General features: G+C 38.5%; 1 non-coding gene across 1 annotated transcript in view; it reads left to right on the forward strand.

Moving 5' to 3' along the window:
- The window catches only part of LOC100515559, a 315,996-nt gene that overhangs the window by 177,662 nt on the left and 111,799 nt on the right, over nucleotides 1-26,535 (forward strand). The gene's annotated exons all lie outside the window — the stretch shown is intronic.

Below are 26,535 nucleotides of genomic sequence, written 5' to 3' on the forward strand. Positions count from 1 at the left end.
ACAGCAACGTGGGATCCAAGCCGCATCTGCGACATATACTGCAGCTTGCAGCAATGCCAGATCCTTAACCCACTGAGCAGGGCCTGAGATTGAACCCACATCCTCGTGGATACTAGTCAGATTTGTTACTGCTGAACCACAATAGAACCTCTGGTCAATTTTTGAAAGTATTTTGATATAGTGGAGAGAGTGCTGGATTTGGGTACAGAAGATCCTGTTCAAGCAAGCCACTTAAAAATACAAGGAAGTTTCCTGGGAGTTTCCTTCATGGCTCAGCAGTTAAGGAACCTGACTGGGATCCATGAGGATGTGGGTTCAATCCTTGGCCCCACTCAGTGGGTTAAGGATCCGGCATTGCCGAGAGCTGTGGGGTAGGCCAGCAGGTGCAGCTCCCATTAGACTCCTAGCCTGGGAACTTCCATATGCTGTGGGTTTGGCCCTAAAAAGCAAAAAAATAAAAAAATAAAAATTTTAAATACAAGGGAGTTCCCATTGTGGCTCAGCGGTTAATGAACCCAGCTAGTAACCATGAGGTTGCAGGTTCGATCCCTGGCCTCGCTCAGTGGGTTAAGGATCCTGTGATGCCGTGGCTATGGGGTAGGCTGGCAGCTGTAGCTCCGATTAGACCCCTAGCCTTGCAGGTGCAGCCCTCAAAAGACGAAAAGACAAAAATAAAAAATAAAAATAAAAAAATACAAGGAGCCCGGATATGTTTGTGAAGACTCCTCAATCTGTAGCATTAAAGGGGTGAAATTTTTTGTATGTAAATTAAGTCTATATAAATATAACTTGAAAAATCTGTGTAATAACTATGCTTTATTTATTAAGTATGAAGTATGCTCATCTGAAAATACCAAAAAGCAAATACACACACACACAAATACTAATTGTAATATTTCAACTATGAAATAATCACATATCTATTTTCTGGTGACAGAGGAATGAATTAATATCTTGCTATTCAAAGTGCTCCACCACCACTGTCCACACAATGCCTCGCATTCCCCCTTCAGCCCCTACTCCCACATCCATTTCCCTCCTCTATCTTCTGTGTGCTTATGGAATATACTTCAATTTATATCACCCTTATAAAATACGTAGTGTTGTTTGTGCATGCATTTATTTTTATTCCCTGTACATGGTATGTTATGGTCTGTAGAATGCTTTCTATGTCTGAATTATTTTACTCAATACTACATATTAAAGATATATCAAGATTATGTGTAACCTTAGCTTATTGATCTCAATTTCTTTTTTTTTTTTTATTATTTTCCCACTGTACAGCAAGGGGTCAATTTCTTTTTAAAAAATTATTTTTTATTTCTCTTTTGGCTATGCCTGAGGCATGGGAAGTTTCTGGGCCAGGGATTGAACCTGCACCACAGCTGTAACCAGAGCCACAGCAGTGACAATGCTGGGTCCTTAACCTGCTGGGCCACCAGGGAACTCCCCATTGATCCCAATTTCTGCATGGCATTTATTTACAAGGCTATTGTTTCCAGTGTCCCACAACCCCACTCAATATTAAATAAAACTCTTTATCCAGTCCTCTTATGGAGCTGTAAGGCCATGAGGGTTATACACCTGTGAGTAGGTTTCCTAGATCTCAAACATTTGCATCAGTGCATTCACCCACCAGTTATTCTGATATGGGTAAAAGGAATTTCAAAAACCCTAGTATAAGAAAAAGAAAGATGAGTGCTGATTGTGACTCTTTTCTAAAATGTAACATTCTGCATCTGTCTTGAGATTTAGTTAGGCTTTTTATGTAGGGGCTTTTTTTTTCACTTCTGAAAAAAGTGAAATAAACTTGCATGAAAATATTCTTTTCTGATGATAGGATATTATTCACTATACACTCTGCTTGATATCAGGACAGCATGTTTTATTTATGAAGGACAAATATATCCCTTGAGAGCGCTCAAAGCAGACCATATACTAGGAAATGTCTCACTTTTTTCTTGTGGACTTTTTTCTTGGAAGAAAGAGAATTATTTTCTGTGAAGAACACTATTTTTAGAGTACTGTGATTTTAAACAGAAATAATTGCAGATACCTTGGGAACTTTTGGAGGTTAACGTACTCATATTCAAATTGTTCTGCGTTGGTATTTAAAGTGGATGATGACTTGAAGTGGAAGACGTAGAGCAGGTCACTTTCTGGGTGGGTGAGGATTAGCCTTGTTCATATTTGCATGGGCAGGACCAAGGCCAATGCCAGGTACATGAAACATGCCAAAAAGTATTTGCAAACTAAATTAATGGGTTGGGAAATTAATTAATTGGGTGTATAAGGGAAAAAAGAAAATATAAATGTGGGGGTTGACTTTCTGAAAGGTTACTGGCATTCAGCTTCAATTCAACTGTTTCATTTATCTAGGACATAAATTGTGGAATAAAGAGTGAACTAGGAATAATTTTGTCTCCTTGTGACTTACTTCCTTCAGTCAGGAAAGTAGATATTAATATTTACGTCCTATCTTTATTTTTCCTACACTTCCCTATCCTGAATTTTTTTTTTTTTTTTTGCCTTTTCTAGGGCGGCACCTGCAGCACATGGAAGTTCTCAGGCTAGGGGTCCAATTCGAACTGTGGCCACCAGCCTACGCCAGAGCCACAGCAACTCGGGATCCAAGCTGCGTCTGCAACCTACACCACAGCTCATGGCAACGCCAGATCCCTAACCCACTGAGCGAGGCCAGGGATCGAACCCACAACTCCATGGTTCCTAGTCGGATTCGCTAACCACTGCGCCACGACAGGAACTCCCCTGAATTGTTTTAAATTTATTTTATGTTGCTATATTTTATGCCTTTCTGTAGCCTTCTTTCTCTATAAGAATTGGGTAAACATAAGTTGAAATAATGATAGCTGTTTTGCTTAAAATCAGATTAGATTCCTGATAAGTAAGCCTTCAAAAATTCTTCATAAGCAAGCATTTGCAAACATATGTGATGGGTCATTATTAAGGGAACACACTGCTTATTACTATTTAAAGTAAAATAGAAGATTATTTTTTCCTCTATGTCACTTACCTCTAATGGGCTGGTTTTTTTTTTTTTTGTTTGTTTGTTTGTTTTTTTGTCTTTTTGCTATTTCTTGGGCTGCTCCCGCGGCATATGGAGGTTCCCAGGCTAGGGGTCCAATCGGAGCTGTAGCCACCAGCCTACGCCAGAGCCACAGCAACGCAGGATCCGAGCCACGTCTTTAACCTACACCACAGCTCACGGCAACGCCGGATCGTTAACCCACTGAGCAAGGGCAGGGACCGAACCCGCAACCTCATGGTTCCTAGTCGGATTCGTTAACCACTGCGCCACGACGGGAACTCCTAATGGGCTGTTTTTATTTCAGGTTCTGTTGGTCCATGTTTGAGTTAATGCCTGACTTACTCCTTAGTTCCATTTGTAAAACGGGTGTTTCATAATCTGCTGCTCTCAGGAATGTTATGGGATGAAACAAAATAACAGGCAGTGCTCTCTGTCTGTTTAACTTGGTTCAGTCCTTCCCATCCTCATCCTGCTGTTGGGAACTTCCCCACCAGCAATAACACATTGTATTTATGCCATAAGATGTGATCAGTATGGGCAAGAGAAATCTCGGTGGTTTGAGAGATGCTCCATTCTGAAATATCTGAAAGTCCCAAGCATGTCCCATTAGAGGGGTGAAAGGAGCCAGAGTCAGTGGCTTAGACCACACAGAGTGACAATCAAATGGAGCTGGGGTCCTGGAAGGAAAGCAGAGAGGCAGAGGAGGAAGAAGGTAGGGAGGAGGTGGCAATGGCGAGAAAGAAGTTTAGATGCCCCTCTGATGCTGACTTTACTGGGTAGAAAGGTGACCCTGTGGAGGTAGCAAATAAATAAATAGATCCATTCCAAGAAATGAATGAATGATGCCTTTCTGCATCCCAGTTTGTTCCTGACACACCTCTAGGGGAAATACATATTTGCTGGTATTGAAGTTCTTTGTTGCCTGTTCCTCTGGATGTTAAATAAAAGTTATATGTATATGAATGTTGTGGCATATGCTCACATTTCACTGAATCTAAGATGCCATCAGCTGGAAGATGCATCCCTATTTTATGAGTCACTAGGAAAGGGAAAAAAGACCTGCTAATTTAACCATGGAACAATATTTGTCATTTGAAATTTTTAATTTCAACGTATGAACAAAGCTTTTCAAGATGTATTTATGCATAGATTGCATATATATGTCACTCTTGAGCATACATATCAAGGCAAGTAAATTTAACATAGATTTATTAGGATATTCCTAAATGCATTCATGTGCATTTTTCAATACTACAGAATAATTTTTGCACTCAGTCATGGATGTGTGTGCTTTTTCACACAGGGAAGTTGGTCCTTCCTGCAATCAAGAGCATTGATGATGCAGTGTTTCTCAATAGTGTGTTTTGCTATTGTCTCAGGTTTTCTTCTAGACACTAGTCTGTAAGATTAACACGCAGGCAGTGATGGCTGTGTTATGACTCTCGTGGAGTGGTCCCACGGTTAGATGTACAGAAATTTCAGAGATGTTAACACATAAAAAAATGCATGTCTTAGAATGGATGAAATACTCAAATGTCCTAGGACCCTCAGATTCCCCCTTTCACATTTAATGCACTGGCGAATATGTGTTGTAGCTTCCATAGCCCAAGGGAGCAAATGATTCCTAAGACACAGTGGTTCTAGCTGTCAGTGGATGGATGGCGGAACCTCAAGGTCCCCAACTCCAAAGCCTCCAGAATTATTTCAGAAAAGGGAGGTTCAGTGAGTCTCACATGAAAAACTATGCTAGGTGGCATGTTTTCTCCCTTTGGCTCATGCTGATCAATACCCACCACACCTGAAGCTGCCCAAATACATCTTATGATGTCAGCTTCTGTTCCTGCCCCTTGTAAAGCCGCAGCATCCATGCTTAAAGGTGCTGTCTTCTAATGCTCCTGGTGATTTTAATCTCCAGAATGTCAGAGATGAAGGAGTTTTTATGCATAGTGGGAAAAGGGTCTTTTCCTTAACTCCTCATCTCATTTTATTCCTTGGATCCCAAAGGAGCAAGACTTATCCCTAGATTCATTGCATGTTTCAAGAGACTCCCAGTTTCTGGCTGTCATTCATGCAATATTAGAGCTTCAAACGATTCTAAGGTTCCAAAAGGGGAGACAGATACCAAGATATCATTTCCATTATTCCCTTGCATCCCTCATCTGTACTCTTCTTGGCTTCCTTTCCCCTGAGAAAATACAGCAAGTATTATCACCTGCACATACTTCTTTTAGCCACAAATCAGAAGTGATACTTGTGCATTGCAATTTGTGCAAAATGAAGAGGCAGAAGAGATATGATGATCCTTATTCCATGAAGCTAGTTTTAGCTCAGTAGGAATGATATTTTTACTCAGTTTTTACACACATATCCTCCTCTTTGAAACGAATTTAATTGTTTTGGCCACGCCTGTGGCATGTGGAAGTTCCCGAGCCAAGGATCAAACCTGTGCTGCACCAGCGACCCAAGTTCGATACTATGACAATGCTGGATCCATAACCTGCCGTAGCTCAAGAGAACTCCCTTTTGATGAATTTAACTTTAATCATAGTTTGTTCCACTCAAGAAGATGATAAACTCCTTGAGAACAAGGATTATCTCAAATACCCTTTGTAAATATCTTCTAATGGTGGGCAGTCAATATAAATGATTCTTTTTATTTAATTTCTAATAGGACATATATTCATACTGGAAAAAGATTCTATTTGGAAACCAAGCAGATCAAAGCCAAGTTAGTTGGATTATCTTAGAGTTTCAAGGTTATATATGCAAGAGCTCGAAAGCTTTGGAAACTGCATTTACTCATTTTGCAAAAGATGCAGCAAATATATGTCTGTAAACACATTGAATGCATAAATGGGACTTCGGGAGAGTTGTCTGAACTGTGCTTTCTAAGGTGATGTGATTTTTCAGCCATATCCCATTGTGCCTTCTCTTCAGGGAAACTTTCTTGACCTTTTCTGGGCAACAATTATATGCTCTTTAAAACTTTTTAGTTTACTTTTGGACTCAAAATTACAGTTTAACCAGAAACGCAAAAACATCTAACATCTCTACATGAACACAGATTTTTTTTTTTTTTCTGTCTTGCTGGCTGGCTCACTGTTTTTCCTCTCCTTGCCAGTTTTAACCTTCATCTCAGACAGTAGAATCAACAGTCCCCGGTTACCTTGGCAACAGTGATAGGATAATAGAATTAGAATGTCCAAGTGCTTCATTCTAGCATCATGCTCTTGGAAGAAAAAGACAATACAATTACGAAATATAATTTATGTTGCTTTAAAGTGGCAGTATCCATTCATTTTAAGTACATGCCATTTGTTGATGAAAGACAATGCATGTTGAACTTCCAATGATTTCAAAATAATTCAACCACAAGAATAAGACAGGAGTTTGTCTCAGGATAAGGATTTCTTTAATGTATATTTTTTTCTAGTCACCTTTGCATGTTTCTTTTGACATTCTACTTTTTGCGATATTTAAAAATAATGACTAAGAAAAAATTTATCAGCAGGGTAGTCTTTGAGTGTTGCCACATTATATGAATAATCTTTGAGTGTTGCCACATTATATGAATAAATTTGAAAATTCTTGAGGCTCTTTATACTTTCTACAAGCACATTCTTACTATAGAAAAATAAATTAACACTCTAGGGATTTACACTTCCAAGTACCACATTCAACACTGACATTCTGTTGAAATTTGCAGCTGATTTGGACAACTGCTTTTCCACATCAGTTTCCTAAGCTGATGTTTCTAATGCTGAGACTCTGCTTCCCTGTATTCTTGTTTTTATCCTGATTCTGGAAAACCTCATGCATAAGCCTTGGTCTTTATGATATCAGGAATACCTTGGGTATCTCTGGGTCTGAACCAGTATTTTTTATTTACTAACACATAATGGATTTACAATGTTGTGTTAGTTTCAGGTATATAGCAAAGTGATTCCTACATATATGTGTATGTGTATGTCTATCTATCTATCTATCTGTATAATTTGTAGACTTTTTGTGGATGGTCATTCTGATTGATAGGAAGTGACACCTCATTGCAGTTTTGATTTGCATTTCTCTAATAATTAGTGATGTTGAGCATCCTTTCCTGTGCTTGCTGGCCATCTGTGTATTTTCTTTGAGGAAATGTCTATTTAGGTCTTCTGCCCCTTTTTTTGATTGGATTGTTTGGTTTTTTGACATTGGGCTGTATGAGCTATTTGAATATTTTGGAAATTAATCCCTTGTTGGTTACATTATTTTTAAATAATTTCTCCCATTCCTTAGGTTATCTTTTCATTTTTTTTTGATGGTTTCTTAGCTCTTACGTTTAATTAGGCTCCATTTGTTTATTTTTGCTTTTATTTCCATTACTCTAGGAGACAGATTAAAAAAAATACTGCTATAGTTTTTTTTTTTTAATTTTTGTTGTTGTTGTTGTTGTTATTGCTGCTATTTCTTGGGCCGCTCCTGCGGCATATGGAGGTTCCCAGGCTAGGGGTCGAATCGGAGCTGTAGCCACCGGCCTATGCCAGAGCCACAGCAACGTGGGATCCAAGCCGCGTCTGCAACCTACACCACAGCTCACGGCAACGCCGGATCGTTAACCCACTGAGCAAGGGCAGGGACCGAACTGAACCCGCAACCTCATGGTTCCTAGTCGGATTCGTTAACCACTGCGCCACGACGGGAACTCCTGCTATAGTTTTTAATCAGTATTCTATCGGTGTTTTCCTCTAGGAATTTTATAGTATCTGGTCTTACATTTAGATCTTTAATCCATTGAGTTTATTTCTTTATATATTGTGTTAGAGAATATTCTAATTTCATCCTATTACATGTAGATGTCTATTTTTCCTAGCACCACTTATTGAAAAGACTGTCTTTTCTCTATTGTATATCCTTGCTTCCTTTGTTGTAGATTAATTGACCAAAAGATTATGGTTTTATTTCTTGGCTTTCTATCTTGTTCCATTGATCTATATGTTGGGTTTTTTTTGTGCCAGTACCATACTGTTTTGATTTGTATGGCTTTTGAAATATAGTCTGAAGTCAGGAGCATGATTCCTGTAGCTCCATTCTTCTTTCTCAAGATCGTTTTGGCTATTCGGGGTCTTTTAAGTTTTTATCCAAATTAAAAAGAATTTGTTCTAGTTTTGTGAAATTTGATAGGGATTGCATTGAATCTGTAGATTGCCTGGGGTAGTATGGTCATTTTAACAATATTGGCTCTTTCAGTTCAAGAACATGGTATATATTTCCATCTGTTTGTGTTGTCTTCAATTTCTTTTATCAGCATCTTATAGTTTTCAGAATATATGCCTTTTTCTTCCATAAGTAGGTTTATTCTTTGGTATTTTATTCTTTTTGATGCAATGGTAAATGCAATTGTTTCCTTAATTTTTCTTTCTGATATTTCATTGTTAGTGTATAGGAATGCAGCATATTTCTGTATGTGAATTTTGTATCCAGCAATTTTAATGAATTCATTGATAAGCTGTAACAGTTTCCTGGTAGCATCTTTAGGATTTGCTATGTACTGTATGTCCTCTGAAAAGAGTGAGAGTGTTACTTCTTCCTTTCCATTTTGAATTCTTTTCATTTCTTTTGCTTGTCTGATTTCATGGCTAGGACTTCCAAAACTATGTTGAATAAAAGTGTCAAGAGAGGAATCCTTGTATTGTTCCTGATCTTAGCTGGAATTTTCAGCTTTTCACAATTGAGAATGATGTTAGTTGTACATTTGTCACATATAGCTTTATTATGTTGGGATAGGTTCCCTCTATGCTCAGTTAGTAGAGAGTATTTATCATAAATGGATTTTTTTTTTTTTGGGCCACAGATGCAGCATGCAGAAGTTCCTGGGCTAGGGGTAGAATCAGAGCTACAGCTGCTGGCCTACACCCAGCCACAGCAATGAGGAATCCAGGCCATGTCTGTGACCCACACCACAGCTCATGGCAACGCCAGGTCCCCAACCCACTGAGCGAGGCCAGGGATCAAACCCACATCCTTATGGATACTTGTTGGATTCATTTCCATTGTGCCACAATGGATGTTGAATTTATCAAAAGCTTTTTCTGCATCTTTTAAGATGGTCATATGGTTTTCATTCTTCAGTTTGTTAATGTGGTGTATAACACTGATTGATTCATGGATATTGAAAAATCCTTGCATCCCTGTGATAAATCCCACTTGATTATGGTGTACCAAACTGTTGTGTTTGGTTTACCAGTATTTTCTTGATGATTTTTTAGTTTATGTTCATCAATGATATTGGCCTGTAATTTTCTTTTTTGTGTGTGATATCTTTGGTTTTGATATCAGGGTGATGGTGGCCTTGTAGAATGAGTTTAGAAATGTTCCTTCCTTTACAATTTTTTGGAATCGTTTCTGAAGGATAGATGTTAACTCTTCTCTAAATGTTTTGTAGAATTCAACTGGGAAGCCATCTGGTCCTGGAATTTTTTTTTTTTTTTTGGTTATAGTTGATTTACAGTATTGTCAATTTCTGCTGTACACCAAAGTGACCCAGTTATATATATACATTCTTTTTCTCACATTATCTTCCATCATGTTCCATCACAAGTGATTGTATATAGTTTCCTTGGTCCTGGAATTTTCCTTGTTGAGAGTTTTTAATTTACTGATTCAATCTCATTACTGGTAATTGGTCTGTTTATATTTTCTCTTTCTTCCTGGTTTGGCTTGGCAGGTTGTACCTTTCTAAAAATTTGTCCATTTCTTCTGGTTTGTCCATTTTGTGTACAGTTGCTTGCGTAGTCCCTTATTATCTTTGTATTTCTGTTGATTGTAACTTTTCTGTTTTCACTTCTGATTATATGGATTTGGGCCATCTCTCTCTTTTTTTTTTTTTCCCCTTGATGAGTCTGTCTAAGGTTTTTCAGTTTTGTTGATCTTTTCAAAGAACCAGACTTTAGTTTCATTGATCTTTTCTATTGTTTTCTTCATCTCTTTTTCATTTATTTTTCCTATGATCTTTATGATTTCTTCCCTTCTGCTTACTTTGGGTTTTGTTTTTTTCTTCTTTTTCTAGTTGCTTTAGGTATAAGATTAGGTTTTCAATTTGAGATATTTCTTGTTTCCTTAGGTAAGCTTGTATTGCTATAAACTTCCCCCATAGAACTGCTCTTGCTATGTCCTATAGGATTTGGATTGTTGTGTTTTCACTTTCATTTATCTCTAGGTATTTGTTTATTTCCTATTTTATTTCTTCAGTGATCCATTGGTTGTTTAGTAGCATATTGTTTAGCTTCCACGTGTTTATGTTTTTGCAGTTTTTTTCTTGCAGTTTATTTGTAATTTCATAGTGTTGTGGCCAGAAAAGATGCTTGATATGATTTCAGTTTTCAAAAATCTACCAAGGCTTGTTTTGTAGCCCAGCATATAATCCATTCTGGAGAATGTTTCCTGTGCACTTGAAAAGAATGTGTATTATGTTGCTTTCAGATGGGATATTCTGTATGTATCAATTATGTCCATTTGGTCCAATGTGTTATTTAAGGCCTGTGTTTCCTCATTGATTTTCTGTGTGGATAACCTGTCCATTGATAAAGTGAAGTGTTAAAGTTCCCCACTATTATTCTGTTACTGTTAATTTCTCCTTTTATGTCTGTTAATATTTGCTTATATTATTGAAGTACTCCTATATTGGGTGCATATAAGTTAACAATAGTTATATCTTCTTGGATTGATCCCTTGATCATTATATAGTGTCCTTTGTCTCTAGTAACTTTCTTTATTTTAAAGTCTATTTAATCTGATATGAGTATTATTACTCTAGCTTTCTTTTGATTTCCATTTACATAGAATACCTTTTTCTATCCCCTTACTTTCAGTCTTTATGTTCTCTGCCTCTGAAGTAGGAGTCTCTTGTGGGCAGTATGTATATGGGTCTTGCCTCTGTATCTGTTCAGTTATTTTATGTCTTTTGGTTGTAGCATTTAATCCATTTACATTTAAGGTAATTATTGATATATAAGTTCTCACTGCCATTTTGTTCACTGTTTGGGATTTTTTTTTGTAGGTCTTTCCCCCCTTCTTTTGTTCTCTGCCATTGTCATGTGGTAACTACTTTAGTTTTATGTTTGGATTTTATTTCATTGTGTGTATCCATTGTAGGTTTTTGGTTTTCTATTACCATAAGGTTTTATATACCAGTTTATAAATATATACATGTGATTGTTTCAAGTTGCTGATGTCTCAATTTTTTTTTCCCACTGTACAGCAAGGGGATCAAGTTATCCTTACATGTATACATTACAATTACATTTTTTCTCCCACCCTTTGTTCTGTTACAATATGAGTATCTAGACAAAGTTCTCAATGCTACTCAGCAGGATCTCCTTGTAAATCTATTCTAAGTTGTGTCTGATAAGCCCAAGCTCCCGATCCCTCCCACTCCCTCCCCCTCCCATCAGGCAGCCACAAGTCTTTTCTCCAAGTCCATGATTTTCTTTTCTGAGGAGAAATTCATTTGCGCTGGATATTAGATTCCAGGTATAAGTGATATCATATGGTATTTGTCTTTGTCTTTCTGGCTCATTTCACTCAGGATGAGATTCTCTAGTTCCATCCATGTTGCTGCAAATGGCATTATGTCATTCTTTTTTTATGGCTGAGTAGTATTCCATTGTGTATATATACCACTTCTTCCGAATCCAATCATCTGTCGATGGACATTTGGGTTGTTTCCATGTCCTGGCTATTGTGAATAGTGCTGCAATGAACATGCAGGTGCATGTGTCTCCTTTAAGTAGAGTTTTGTCCGGATAGATGCCCAAGAGTGGGATTGCGGGGTCATATGGAAGTTCTATGTATAGATTTCTAAGGTATCTCCAAACTGTTCTCCATAGTGGCTGTACCAGTTTACATTCCCACCAACAGTGCAGGAGGGTTCCCTTTTCTCCACAGCCCCTCCAGCACTTGTTATTTGTGGATTTATTAATGATGGCCATTCTGACTGGTGTGAGGTGATATCTGATGGTAGTTTTGATTTGCATGTCTCTTATAATCAGTGATGTTGAGCATTTTTTCATGTGTTTGCTGGCCATCTGCATACCTTCTTTGGAGAAATGTCTATTCAGGTCTTTTGCCCATTTTTCCATTGATTGATTGGTTTTTTTGCTGTTGGGTTGTATAAGTTGTTTATATACTCTAGAGATTAAGCCCTTGTCGGTTGTGTCATTTGAAACTATTTTCTCCCATTCTGTAAGTTGTCTTTTTGTTTTCTTTTGGGTTTCCTTTGCTGTGCAAAAGCTTTTCAGTTTGATGAGGTCCCATGGGTTTATTTTTGCTCTAGTTTCTATTGCTTTGGGAGACTGACCTGAGAAAATATTCCTGATGTTGATGTCAGAGAGTGTTTTGCCTATGTTTTCTTCTAGGAGTTTGATGGTGTCCTGTCATATATTTAAGTCTTTCAGCCATTTGGAGTTTATTTTTGTGCATGGTGTGAGGGTGTGTTCTAGTTTCATTGCTTTGCATGCAGCTGTCCAGGTTTCCCAGCAATGCTTGCTGAATAGACTTTCTTTTTCCCATTTTATGTTCTTGCCTTCCTTGTCAAAGATTAATTGACCATAGGTGTCAGGGTTTATTTCCGGATTCTCTATTCTGTTCCATTGGTGTGTCTGTCTGTTTTGATACCAGTACCACACTGTTTTGATGACTGTGGCTTTGTAGTAGTTCTTGAAGTCTGGGAGAGTTATGCCTCCTGCTTGGTTTTTGTTTCTCAGGATTGCTTTGGCGATTCTGGGTCTTTTGTTGTTCCATATAAATGTTTGGATTGTTTGTTCTAGTTCTGTGAAAAATGTCATGGGTAATTTGATAGGGATTGCAATGAATCTGTAGATTGCTTTGGGTAGTATGGCCGTTTTTACAATATTGATTTTTCCAATCCAGGAACATGGAGTATCTTTCCATTTCTTTACATCTTCTTTGATTTCTTTGATTAAAGTTTTATAGTTCTTGGCATATAGGTCCTTTACCTCCTTGGTCAGGTGTATTCCGAGGTATTTGATTTTGTGAGGTGCAATTTTAAAAGGTATCGTATTTTTGTATTCCTTTTCTAATATTTCATTGCTGGTATACAGAAATGCAACTGACTTCTGAATGTTAATCTTATATCCTGCTACTTTGCTGAATTTATTAATCAGTTCAAGTAGTTTTTGAGTTGATTCCTTCGGGTTTTCTATGTATAGTATCATGTCATCTGCATACAGTGACAGTTTGATCTCTTCTCTTCCTATATGGATGCCTTTTATTTCTTTTGTTTGCCTAATGGCAAAACTATGTTGAAGAGCAGTGGTGAGAGTGGGCATTCCTGTCTTGTTCCAGATTTGAGTGAGAAGGCTTTCAGTTTTTCCCTATAGAGTATTGTATTTGCTGTGGGTTTATGATAAATGGCTTTGATTATATTCGGGAATGTTCCCTCTATACCCACTTTGGCGAGGGTCTTGATCATGAATGGATGTTGGCCTTTGTCAAATGCTTTTTCTGCGTCTATTGAGATGATCATATGATTTTTGACTTTTCTTTTGTTAATGTGGTGTATGATGTTGATTGATTTGCGTATGTTGAACCATCCTTGTGAACCTGGGATGAACCCAACCTGGTCATGGTGTATAATTTTTTTGATATGTTGTTGGATTCGGTTGGCTAAGATTTTGTTGAGAATTTTTGCATCTATATTCATCAATGATATTGGGCGATAGTTTTCTTTTTTGGTGGTATCTCTGTCTGGTTTTGGAATGAGGGTGATGATGGCATCATAGAATGTCTTTGGGAGTATTCCTTCTTCTTCAACCTTTTGAAAGAGTTTAAGGAGGATGGGCACCAATTCCTCTTTATATGTTTGATAAAGTTCACCTGTGAAGCCATCTGGTCCTGGACTTTTATTTGTAGGGAGTGATTTTATGACCTCTTCAATTTCATTTCTATTGGTGGGTCTGTTCAGTTGGTCTGTTTCTGCTTGATTCAGTTTTGGCAGGCTGTAAGATTCTAGAAAATTGTCCATTTCTTCCAGATTATCATACTTGTTGCCATATAGTTGTTCATAGTGATGTTTAAATTTCAAATGCATTTTAAAAATTCTGCATTTGTACTCTCCTCCCCTCATGATTGCTGTTTTTGACATTATATTTTATATCTAATTGTTTTGTGTATCCCTTAACTCCTTATTGTGGATATGGGTGATTTTACCACTTTTGTCGTTTTCTTTTTCTTTTTCTTTTTTTTTAGGGCTGCACTCGAAGCATATGGAGATTCCCAGGCTAGGGGCTGAATCAGAGCTGCAGCTGCTAGCCTATGCCACAGCCACAGCAATGCAGGATCCAAGCCTCATCTGCAACCTACACCACAGCTTATGGCAATGCCAGATCCTTTACCCACTGAGTGAGGCCAGAGATTGAACCCACAACCTCATGGTTTCTATTCGGATTCATTTCCACTGCACCACGATGGGAACTCCTCCACTTTTGTCTTTTAACCCCCTACTAGCTTTGTGTGTGGATAATTTCCTACTTTTATGGTATGTTTGCCTTTACTGGTGAAATTTTTCATTTCCTAATTTTCTTGTTTCCAGTTGTGGCCTTTTCTTTTTTTGTCTAGAGGAGTTCCTTTAGTATTTGTTGTAAAGCTGTTTGGGGTACTTAATTTTTTTAGGTTTTGCTTATTTGTAAAGCTTTTGATTTATCCATCAAATCTGAATGAGCACCTTGCTGAGTAGAGTATTCTTGATTGTAAGCTTTTACCTTTCATGACTTTAAATATATTACAATACTTCCTTCTGGCCTGCAGAGTTTCTGCTGGAAAATCAGCTGATAGCATTATAGATGTTCTCTTATGTTATTTGTTGCTTTTATCTTGCTGTTTTTAATATTCTCTATGTTTAATTTTGTCATTTTGATTACAGTGTGTTTTGGTGTGTACTTATTTGGGTTAACCCTGTATGGGACTCTATGTGCTTCCTGGACTTGGCTGACTGTTTTATTTCTAAGGTTAGGGGAGATTTTAGCTATTGTCTCTTCAAATATTTTCTCTGGCCCTTTCTCAATCTCTTCTCCTTCTAGAACTCCTATAAGGTGAACATTAGTGCCCTTGATGTGCCCAGAGGTCACATAAACTGTCCTTATTTCTTTTCATTTTTTTTCTGTTCAGTGGCAGTGATTTTCACTACTCTGTCTTCCAGCTCACTGATCCATTATTCCATATCATTTAGTCTATTGTTGAGTCCTACAAGTGTATTTTTTATTTTGGTTATAGTATTATTCATATCAGTTTGTTTGTTCTTTTTATTTTCTAATCCCCTGTTAAAAACTTCTCGCTCTGTGCATCCATTCTTCTCCTGAGTTATTTGATTATCTTTATGATTGTTACTGTGAACTCTTTTCTGGGTAGATTTCTTATCTCTACTTAACTTAGTTCTTCTGGGGTTTTATCTTATTCCTTCATCTAAAAAATATTCCTCTGTTGGATCTTTTTGTCTAAGTTGCTATTTGTATTTTTATGTATGTAGTGGCTTAATTGCATTTCTCCATCTTGGAGAAGTGGCTTTCTGTAGGAAATAGTCTATGCATTCTATCACTGCACTTTTCTCCTGTCACCCAAGCTGTATGCTCTAGAGGTTCTCTCAAAGAAGGCTGCATGGATCCTTCTGTTTTGGTGGACTGACTACATAGATAGTCTGATAGGCTTGGTTGACCTCAGGTTTGGTTGGTTGCCAGGCCCTGCCTTGTGTGGATGCTACAGGCTGCTTTTTAATAGACCCTCTTCATGAGATAGCTGACTGAAGAACCCTAGTGGAACCCAGGGCTAGTGCTGGCTCTCTGGTGGGTGTGGTCAGGGCCCCAAAGACTCTAGGGTTGTTGCCCACCCACTGGCAGATGAAGCCAGATCATAGGGTTAGTATCAGAGTACTGGCAGGCAGTGCTTATTCCTGGAGTCTGGCTATAGGGCCCAGGGGCTCCCAGAGCTCATTTTAGATCATTAGTGTAAGTGTGGCTATTGGGTGTGGTTCCTAACATGGTTGGGTATGGAGTCCAGGAGGTCCTGAAGTTTGTGTTGACCTGATAGTAGGTAGGACCAGGACCCAGCTGGCTCCAGAGTAGGGTCTGGCTTGCTCTTGGTAGGCTTGGACTGCAGGCTGTGGGATCATAGTTTTCTTGCTTCTGGTGTCTATCTCCTGGTGAATGAAGCTAGTCTAATGGCTATTGTAGATTTCCTGGTAGATTTCCTGATCAGTGGTGGGTGGTTCTGGTTATTGGCCCTCCAGTGGGTAAGACCATGCCTAGCAGTGTGTCTGTGGGTGTTTATGGGTTCATGAAGCCTTTAGGCAGTCTCTATGCTTGTGGGTAGGGCTGTGTCCCCACACAGTTAGTTGTTTGGCCTGAGGCACCCCAGCACTGGCATCTACAAGCTGTTTGGTGGGGCTAAATCTTGATGCTAATGAGCTAAGATTGCATTCATGTGCTTGAATGTTCTCCAGGATTTCTTCCTCTAGTGTCTGTGTCCCCAGGGTGAGCCTGAGCTTCTGCCTATCTCTCCAGGAAGGAGGTGTTACCCAGGCTCCTATCAAATTACTGTTTTGCCCTGGGTCCTAGTGGACATGGAATTTTGTATGTGCCCTTTAAGATCAAAGTCTCTTATTTCTACCAGTCCTGTAGGGCTCCTGCACTCAAATCTTGCTGGCTCTCAAAGCCAAATGCTCTCTAGGCTCATCTTCCTAGTGCTTGACCCCCAGATCTGGGAGCCTGACATGGGGCTCAGAACTCTCACCTCTGTGGGAGAGCCTCTGCAATGTAATTATTCTCCAGTTTGTGGGTTGCCCACCCATGGGGTATGGGATTTGATTATTTCATGAGTCCACCCCTCCACCCATATTGTTGTGGTTCCTTCTTTATGTCTTTAGTTGTGCAAGACCTTTTACGACATGTTCCAGTCTTTTTCATTGATGTTCTACAGGTCATTGTGATTTTTATGTGCTCATGACAGGAGGTGAGCTCAGGATCTTTCAGCTCTGCCATCTTGCCCTGTTTCATCTGATTTTTGATACTTTATTTGCAAGTGTTTATTCTTGAGTGCCATATTCATTCATCCTATCTGCCTCCATCCTGTGGCAGTTGGATTTGTTTTCGTTATGGTTCCAAGCAGAATTTTGAGAGGCAAATATTCTGTATATAGGATAAACGTGTGCTTGGTTTCGCTCATTGATTTTCTCTTTATTAGAAATCGAGAGATGTCAGATCCATACACTAATATCCTGAAGTAATAATGGAAGCAGTTAAAAAATCTTTTTACCATAAGACATATTTATCAGTATTCTACATTGTGACAATCTGAATGAAGGACATAAAAGTCATCTTTCCTTTTTCTTCTATTTTAAAGGATTTTCACTACACAAGTAATAAGAAACTCTTTCTTTAAGAGAAAATAGCAAAATCTGTGTTTCATGCTTGAGAATGAAGCTTGAGCTTATAGCTACATGGTGCTAATTGGACTGGATATTTGAATCCACTTGGCTTATGTAAGTTGAAGGCAGCAAGGTCAAGGTTTCAGTACCTAATAAACTTGATTCATTGCTCTTTGATTTCTTCTGGGACTCTTATTCTATAGGCAGCGTATGCTCTTATGCTATTTACCTCTAGCATTTGACACTTTCTAATGTAGTATAGATGGTACCTTTAGTGACACCAATAGCACTCTGTGACTCAGATATTTTGCCTGGAAAGTTAATAGACATTATTTCCCATCTTGTGTATAAACCAGAAGCAGGATAGAAAGAGATGGAAATAATCATGTTAGTAGTTATTTGCCTCTTTTCTAAATGTGAGATCAGTTTGTTCTGACATTAAAATCTAATTTAGCTAATTTAGCACTATTTATATGTAAAACACTACAAGATACAGTGGGGAAATCAAAAATGAAAATTGAACTGTAAAAGTCTATTCTGGGAAGTAGTTGCTCTGGGGGCTCTTTGCGGATCCTCCTTTCACTGTGGCTGTATTAATTTCAGAGACTTTAGATAATTATGTAATGGAAATGCTGGGTGTATGTTGAATCCACAGATGAGCAGTCCTTGAAGTCTGAGACAACCATGCCCACACAGAATACATAGTAACAGGTATTACTCAGCGCTGAAACCCACTGTTCTTAGCAAAGCACTTAATATATAGTTAACAGTCCAGAGTTGTATAGAGTGAACAAGCTCCTGCAAACTGGAGCCCTTTTCCTAGGAGCTAAGTGATAACAGGCTATTTCAGCCTCGATGCCCTAGAATCAGACTTGAAACAGATTGCCTTGAGTCCCTGACAGTTAATTATGCTCACCAGGCTCCATTCTTCTCCCTGTCCTCCAAATAGTACAGTCAGTTGTCTGTATCCATGGGGATCCACATCCGTGGTTTCAAACAACCATGGATGAAAAAACTTCCAGGAAGTTCCAAAAAATAAAAGCTTAAACTTGGCACATGCTGGCAACTCTTTAAGTAGCATTTACAGTGTATCGGGTAGTATAAGTAATCTGGAGATGGTTTAAAGTATATGGGAGGATATGCGTAAGTTATATGCAAATGCTCTTCTATTTTAGATAAAGGACCTGAGCATCCATGGACTTTAGTGTGTGTGTGGGGGGGTGCGGTTTCCTGGAACCAATCCCCAGGATTCCTAGGGATGACTACATGATAGTTAGCTATTTCAAGTAACTGATAAGAATTTTTGACTATCATCTGTTGAGCAGCATTCTAAGCACTTCATATACATCATTCTATTCCATCTTTCTAAACATTCCAGGCAATAAAAATTACTATTTGACAGATGGGGGAAATTGAGGCTCAAGGTTACTTAGGGGATGGAATATCCAAGGTTTAAACCCAACATTGTGTATGCTCACACCCCCCCCCATTCTTAACCACTAATCTGTAAACTAAGATCACCCATTTTTCTTATTATGCAATAAAACAATACCCCTGTTTTCAAAGAATGTTCTCTTTAATGCAGTTTATTTTCTGATTAGAGGTTCTCTGCACTTCAAATTAATAATTGACTTGCAAATTATGAAAATTTCAATATTCTGTAAGCTGAAAAGGGACAGTTTATTTTCCCTGTCCTGCTGATGGCTGGTAAATCTTCCCCCCTCCCCCAATCACAAATGTAGTTAGAAAATAAAAATTGATAGGTTCTTTCCATCCGAACAGAAGTTCTAAGAACAGGACTTGAGCAGTGAGCCCTGATTTATTGCATCCCTAGGGACAAATGTTACTGGAGAAAAGATGATTACCTTGCCAATGACTGGAAAAATTTTTTGCAAGACCGAAAAATAAAATAGTGAATATGATAGCTGTAAAGTAGCAGCAAATAGAGGCTTTTTGCACGTATTTACTGTGATCCAAGGGATTAAAAAAACATGCTCCAAATACCAGGAATATGGTTAAAATTACTTCTCACCATGTAATGATAATCACATACAAAGTAGTATGGGGGACAATATTTGGAGACAGGATGAGTCAAAGAATAATTATATATTTACGCCATACTTTCTGTGCAAATAAGGAAATAGATATTTGGATTAAAAAACTAACACTGACAAGAAATATCTAGGCCTATCTTAGCTGCTGTGTTACTGTTTCTACAGGGAACTGAACAAAGGGTATTTTTTTTCCTTTGATTTTTTGTTAATGGTTATTTCCAAAGTAGTTCTAGTTGTGTTAATGCAACATTCAACCCTCTGCATACCTTCTGGAATTTCTCTTTTTTTTTTTCTTTTTTTCTTTTTAAGGCTATACCTGTGGCATATGGAAGTTTCCAGGCTAGGGGTCAAATTGCAGCTTCAGCTGAGCCTACCCCACAACCACAGCAATGTCAGATTCGAGACTCAGCTGCGACCTATGAAAAAGCTTGTGGCAATGCTGGATACTTAACCCACTGAGCAAGGCCATGGATGGAACCTGCATCCTCATGGAAACTATGTTGTGTCCCTAACCTGCTGAGCCCCTGTGGGAACTCCGTAACTTATTATTTTACATTTTTTTTTTTTAGGGCTGCACCCATGGCATATGGAAGTTCCCAGACTAGGAGTTGAATTGGAGCTATACTCGCTGGCCTACACCATAGCTCACAGCAATGCTGGATCCTTAACCCACTGAGTGAGGCCAGGGATCAAACCTGCATCCTTGTGGTTCGTTAACCACTGAGCCATGAAGGGAGTCCCTATAACTTACTATTTTAAATAAATAGATGCCCATTGGTGTCAGGCTTGGAATATTTCTGTATTGATAATATGGTTTATCATGTTAATAGGGCTTTCATTCATATTTTGAGGTGTTCCATGAATGAAGGATTAGGTTAGGAATCAAAGATCTTGCTTGTCTTACTCTTTTTTTGAGAAGAGCTTTGTAGAATGGGAGTTATACTTGTCTTCAGGCCAGCCTGCCTTTTTTTTAGTTCTTTGAACAAACTTATGGTTTTCTGCCTCAGGGCCTTTTCACTTTCCACTGCAGCTGAGAAACTAGCTCTGACTACTCCTGCCCACCTACGTGATCAATCTCTTCTAATTTTTGTAGACCCTAGTCTAATGTCTTCTCTTCAGAGAGGCTGTGGCCACCGGCCTACACCTCAGACACAGCAACAACAGATCTGAGCCGCATCTGTGACCTACACCACAGCTCAGGGCAATGCTGGATCCTTAACCCATGAGGTGAGGCCAGGAATTGAACCTGTGTTCTCATGGATCATACTCAGATTCACTTCCTTGCTACCACGATGGGAACCCCAGCCCTCTTCTTTTATAATTTTTGGTTATATATACTTTTTTTTTTCCTTAGTAAAGCTTGTCACAATTTTCCTTCTATCTTTGTTTATTGAATGTTATGTCTACTTCTCAAGGCAGGGATTGTGCCTATTATGTTCACCTGTACAGATCCAGCAACTCTTTGACACTTAGTAGGTGCTCAATAACTACCGTTAAAGAAATGATGATTGAAAGAGTTCCTCTGAAGGAAAGAAGGAAATCCTTGTTGAAGGGTGGATGCTGAGCTGGCAAAGTGATTAGAATGTAGGGAATAATAAACTGATATGGGGAAAAGGTGGCAGATGGAGTAGTTAGAAAGTGCGATATTCATATGGAGCACCTGGGAACAGATTATAAACAGCATGAGGATGGAGAGTGTTGAGAATAGCATTGTTGTCTTTTACTAGAGATGACTGGAAATTTGACTGTTTCAAAAAAGAGGAATTCTATTTGTGCTTAAAATATGCCGTGTTGAACTATTGCTATTTTGTTTAAGCATGATGTTACCAATAGAAGGTATGAGCCATAATTTTTATGTATCTTTATATTTACTGAAGTCTCTTGCTAGGTCTTATCCTTGGGTGGCACTTAATAGATGCTTATGGAATCTTCATTGCCTGAAAGAAAAAAAGAATTACAAAGGTTTATCCATTGAAAAGAACAACTTAGTTTTTATTTTAGCTTAAGACAAGTGTGTGAATTATAATCATTTTAGGCATATTACACAATAGAGCACCTATGTTCTTATAATACCAGATCCTTTCTTATACTTATAGGCCAATGCGGTGGCTTTGGTTGTGAGTTTCTTAGTGACTCTGACAACTCAGTATATGGCTTCAAGACTGCTCGGGTTGTCCAGCTAGCAGATGGGGGAGGAAGAGAAATAGTGTGGATGGGATGCTGTCTATCAACTGCTTTGGTCCACAAATGACATGTCACTCTTGCTCACATCCCTGTGGCATAAACTTGGCATTTGTTCTCTTTAAATGCCAAGAGGTTGGACAATGTAGTTATGTGTACATCAGAGCATCTCATCTTCATACATGTTGGAAGAAAATTCACAAAATTATTAACATCTTTGTGACAGTATTCAAGGCATTTATTTTCTGAATTTTCTAAGATAAGTATAAATTAAATTTATAATCAGGTAAAAACTATCAACACACACACAAAAACAACAAACAAACAAAAACCTTGGGGCATTCCTGTTGTGGCTCAGCAGTAATGAACCCAACTATTATCCATAAGGATGTGGGTTCAATCCCTGCCTCACTCAGTGGGTTAAGGATCCAGCATTGCCATGAGCTGTGGTATACGTTGCAGACGTGGCTCGGATCTGGCGTTGCTGTGGCTGTGGTGTAGGCCAGCAGCTGCAGCTCTGATTTGACCCCTAGCCTGGGAACTTCCATGTGCCTCGGGTATGGCTCTAAAAAGACACACACACACACAAAAGCAAATAAAACAAAATAAAACAAACCTTGGAACATGGTATGAAACCAGCTAAGTATACTCCCGCTGCAGGTTCTGACAGGTTGGGGCATCCGCTATGGTATAAGTTTCAATATGTTCTCATATCTTAGGAGGTTCTTCAGAGCTTGCCAAGTGACAGCAGATCCACTGAGCACAGTGTAAAGGAGGACCCTTCTCTATGCATGGGTGATTTGGATACAATATTTATCAGTGCTGATCACCTGGATTGCTTTGGCTGATCTGGCTGGCTTAGAGGATTTTCCATTCTTCCTTCTCTCTTCCATAGGTTTCCTTTCTAAAACCTTTCCTTCTGTCAAAGAGACGAGCATTTTCTGTTAGCAGAAGAGGAAAAGCCAAAAAAGAAAAGTTCTCTCTTGTTATAGACTGTTGAAAAGCTATTCTTTAGCAAAACTACTTGCACATGAAGATGAAAGTGCAGATTGGAAATTCATCATATAGAGTGTGGATAAAGCCTAGTTGATGATTTAATAAGAACTAATATCGAACGCTCTATGCAGGCATGCAGGTTCATTTTTTTTTAAAGAGTATGAAAGAAGGAATAAGCACTGTGAGGAGACTATGACCCTTCCATCCTACACATTTGATTGCATATTTTATCTCTAGTCTCTGCTCTGAACTATAGGAGTATTTCTGTGGATTCTTTTCAACACTCAGCACTGGCTTCAAAGTTCAAATCTTTCATTTCCTTGTCCCCTACTTATTTTCTGTTTCATTGTATGCGTCTTTCTTGCACTTGTTAAAAAGTCCACCATTGCTATTTAATATTTAAAGGCTGGGATCACTTTGCAGGTTTTAGTTTAAAGGTAACCATAGGACACACACACACATTCATTATTAATAGCAGAGATGCACTGTAAGTTCTTGGGAATCTTCTTTCCTTTCAGTGTTAGTGTCATATGAGTGCTGCTGTCACCAGAATTAAGCTCTGATATTGCCATGTGGCACGTGGGCTCATGCAGTAACAAGGGGCCGAGAATTATATGAACTGCTTATTATGTGGGTCGATGGAACCATGCTAAAAAGGGATATAAAGCCAGAAACTGACAGACCACGCAAAGTCCGGTTTCGGATCGCGTCATCTCACAGCGGGCGAGTTCTGAAGGAGGTATATGACGATGGGCGACCAGCAGGCTCTCTGGATTCTGAATGTGCCAGTATCTGTGGCATAGATGGACTCAGTGAGTCTGATGGACAGCAAAATGGCCACATAGGATCGGAAGGTGACGAGCAGGAGAATGACCAGGATAACTTGCTGGTCTTAGCACGGGCTGCCAGCGAGAAGGGGTTTAGTACAAGAAGAGTCAACATTTTAAGCAAAAATGGCACAGTCAGAGGTGTTAAGTATAAAGTCAGTGCCGGACAAGCTCTGTTTAACAACTTGACCAAAGTATTACAGGTAAGTCCTTGTACATTTCCTTCCTGATCTTTGTTTCTAACTCCATCTCAACCCTCTCTGTTCTCCAGTTTAAAGCAAGTGTCTCTTCTTCATGACTGCTGCATACTTCATGAGTCATGCTCACATCTAAGATATTGTCTCAGCAGCCATGGATTGAAAATAAGGTCATTATGCTTAGCCAACTAGATTGACTTCTTAAAGCCAGTGTATGTAAGACTCTTTTAGGTAGTCTTCTTCCCAGTGTGTAATGACTACATCTATTTTTTTGCCAAGGGGGCAGGGGACGAAGAAAGATCATAGTGTTCAAAGCATTTGAGCAAAGTTTAGAAGTGAATTTCCGGGTAATAATTCTTAAGACACCAGTAAACTTTTATCATCACTTGTATAGATATTTAAACCATAAAAGATTGAGTTTTGCCCTCAGTGGAGTTGGTTTCCGTTGGAATGCTATAAAGATATAAAGGCTAATTTGACTTCCTCCCATTCCTGGAGAGGTTGCAGATTTCATCTGAGGATGCATTTCTCCATTAATTTGCTCTTAAGAACTGTAGAGCAGCGCTGGAAAAAAGTTATTCTTCTATAAATGTGCAGACTGAGATTCATATTTTATGGTAAAAAATTCACCCTTAAAATACATACATTCTTCACAGTAATGTAGGAATGCATTATTCAGGTCCCGGGGCCTTTGGCAATGATCTTATGTCAAGACAAATTTCTGAAATTGCCTGGAAGCATTGGTGAAATGATTTTCTGTGAAAAAGAGGCATCATTATTTCAGGAATGGAATTCCTAATCACTACCATTAAGGTACCAAGACAATATTTCTCATTGTAATACTGTTTTCTATTATTCTCAATATTTAAGTGAAATGATCTCTTGTGATGAATTATTCAATGCCTCAAAATTATGTAAGGCCACAGGAGTGGTAGGGAGAAAGGATTTTAACCAAAGACACTTATTTTTCATGTAAAGAAAGTATTTGGAAAGGTCACCCCATGAGGATTTAGAAAAGAAATTAAAAGGTAAAAACAGTTAAAATTGAAGGTTAGTTTTCATAGATATAATTTACCCGTGAAAGATTTCACAGATTAGCAGTAGGGGTCCTGAACCAAAAATCAGAAGCTTATGGCTGTGTTTTACTAGGTTGGAAACAATCCTGTGTAGATTTCTACTCATTAGGTTGGGTTCATAAGCGTGGCTGCTGGTTTTCACCCAATGCAGAGATTGTTCTTGCCAAAGTGTAAACCACGACTCTGTTACGGTTAAGATTTTAAATGTTTGCCTTCTTGTGATTAATTTACCTTGTCATGATTTGAATTGCTCTATGATTTAGAGGGTTATTTACAAAACCGCTGTACCAATCTTAGTACTTCGATTTGAATTGGTTTGTTCAAATCTCCCCCCACACCAAACCTATAATTTATGGGTAAATACCTTAAATCTTCAAGACCTACAAGACAAAAGCTTTTCCTCCCTGGGGCTTTATCCTGATAGTGCTATTAATTCACAAATAGGAAATAGAGGAAATTCCAAAGTCAAAATTTTAGTACTGGATTAAGTTACAATATTTACATATATTTTTAATGCTTAATTTGGTCACTCTTTTTTGGAGAAAAATCCAATAAAATGGTCACTTTCTTATAATTTAAGCTTATTCCATGTACCCCATTCTTTAAGGAGACAGGAATGCTTACTCACAGAGGTCCCTCAAAGTCTGATATTTAATCGTTTTTTTTTCCCCCAGCTGGTCCCTCTTTTTTTTTCCCCCTCCTTTTTAAAAAGTCATTGTAAAGTAAAAAGCACAGTTAGGTATTCACAAATTTTGACCATCATTCGTTTTGTCATCATTGCTATCATCATGATGGGATATTGTCTGATCTCTCCAGGACAAACATAAGTTTAAGGAGCTCCTACCTTGGAGCAGCCCTGCCGGTTGCACTGTCCATGGGGCGTCATTCACATCACTGTCTGTCCCCTTGGAGTTGTGCAGTTCAATCTACACAGCATTGTGATGACAGCTGACATGGATACTTGCTGCTTGCTAAGAGATTTCTATGTCATAAGAGGTGAAAAATGTCCCAGGCATATGTCTGAGGATGACTGAGTAGGTCATGCCCACAGGCAGCCCCAATGCAGAGAAGCCCTGGGGTGTAAGGAAGAGCAGAAATAACCATTCAGTTACTCCTATACGAGAGTATGGGGCCTGATGTGACTTTCCCTGGATCTTTGTATATTTCACAAATCCCTGGAAAGTAAGCAGCACACTTGGTAAGATGTAACTGTGACGTAGACTTTTCTTTCAGGGAGGAAAAAGTGAGGAGTCATATCTTGGATATTTGATGACGGTTCCAATGCACGACCAATCTTATAGAAGAGAAGAAGTGTGATTGAAGAAACAGTCAGATTTTTATTCCTGTTTTAGGTTATAAAATCTTAAAGCACATAATCTGAAACTTGAGAGGAAATCCTAAATATAAATAAAATCTTTCAAAGACCCTGTAAATCACTGTGCTTCCTCTCCATTAGTTTTCCATTATTTTTTTAATGTCTCCTCAAACATTGGCATGTGCCTTGCAAAAATTTCAACTGTGCACAGAACAATCAGTGAAATTATTTGCTTCAAATGTTTGTACTTCTTAGCAGCACTTATTTAGAAAATTGCCTACAAAAGGAATATTAGAGCAAGTTTTCATTTCATTTGTCAATTAATTCACCCTATAGAACTCTGGGTAATTGAGGATGTGCGGTATCACATTAATCAACCTTAGTCAAGGTTGTCAGGGGTATTGGTAGACCAGGAGAGACAAGG

The sequence above is a fragment of the Sus scrofa genome, chromosome 8, assembly GCF_000003025.6.
Source record: "Sus scrofa isolate TJ Tabasco breed Duroc chromosome 8, Sscrofa11.1, whole genome shotgun sequence".
NCBI classification, from domain to species: Eukaryota; Metazoa; Chordata; class Mammalia; order Artiodactyla; family Suidae; genus Sus; species Sus scrofa.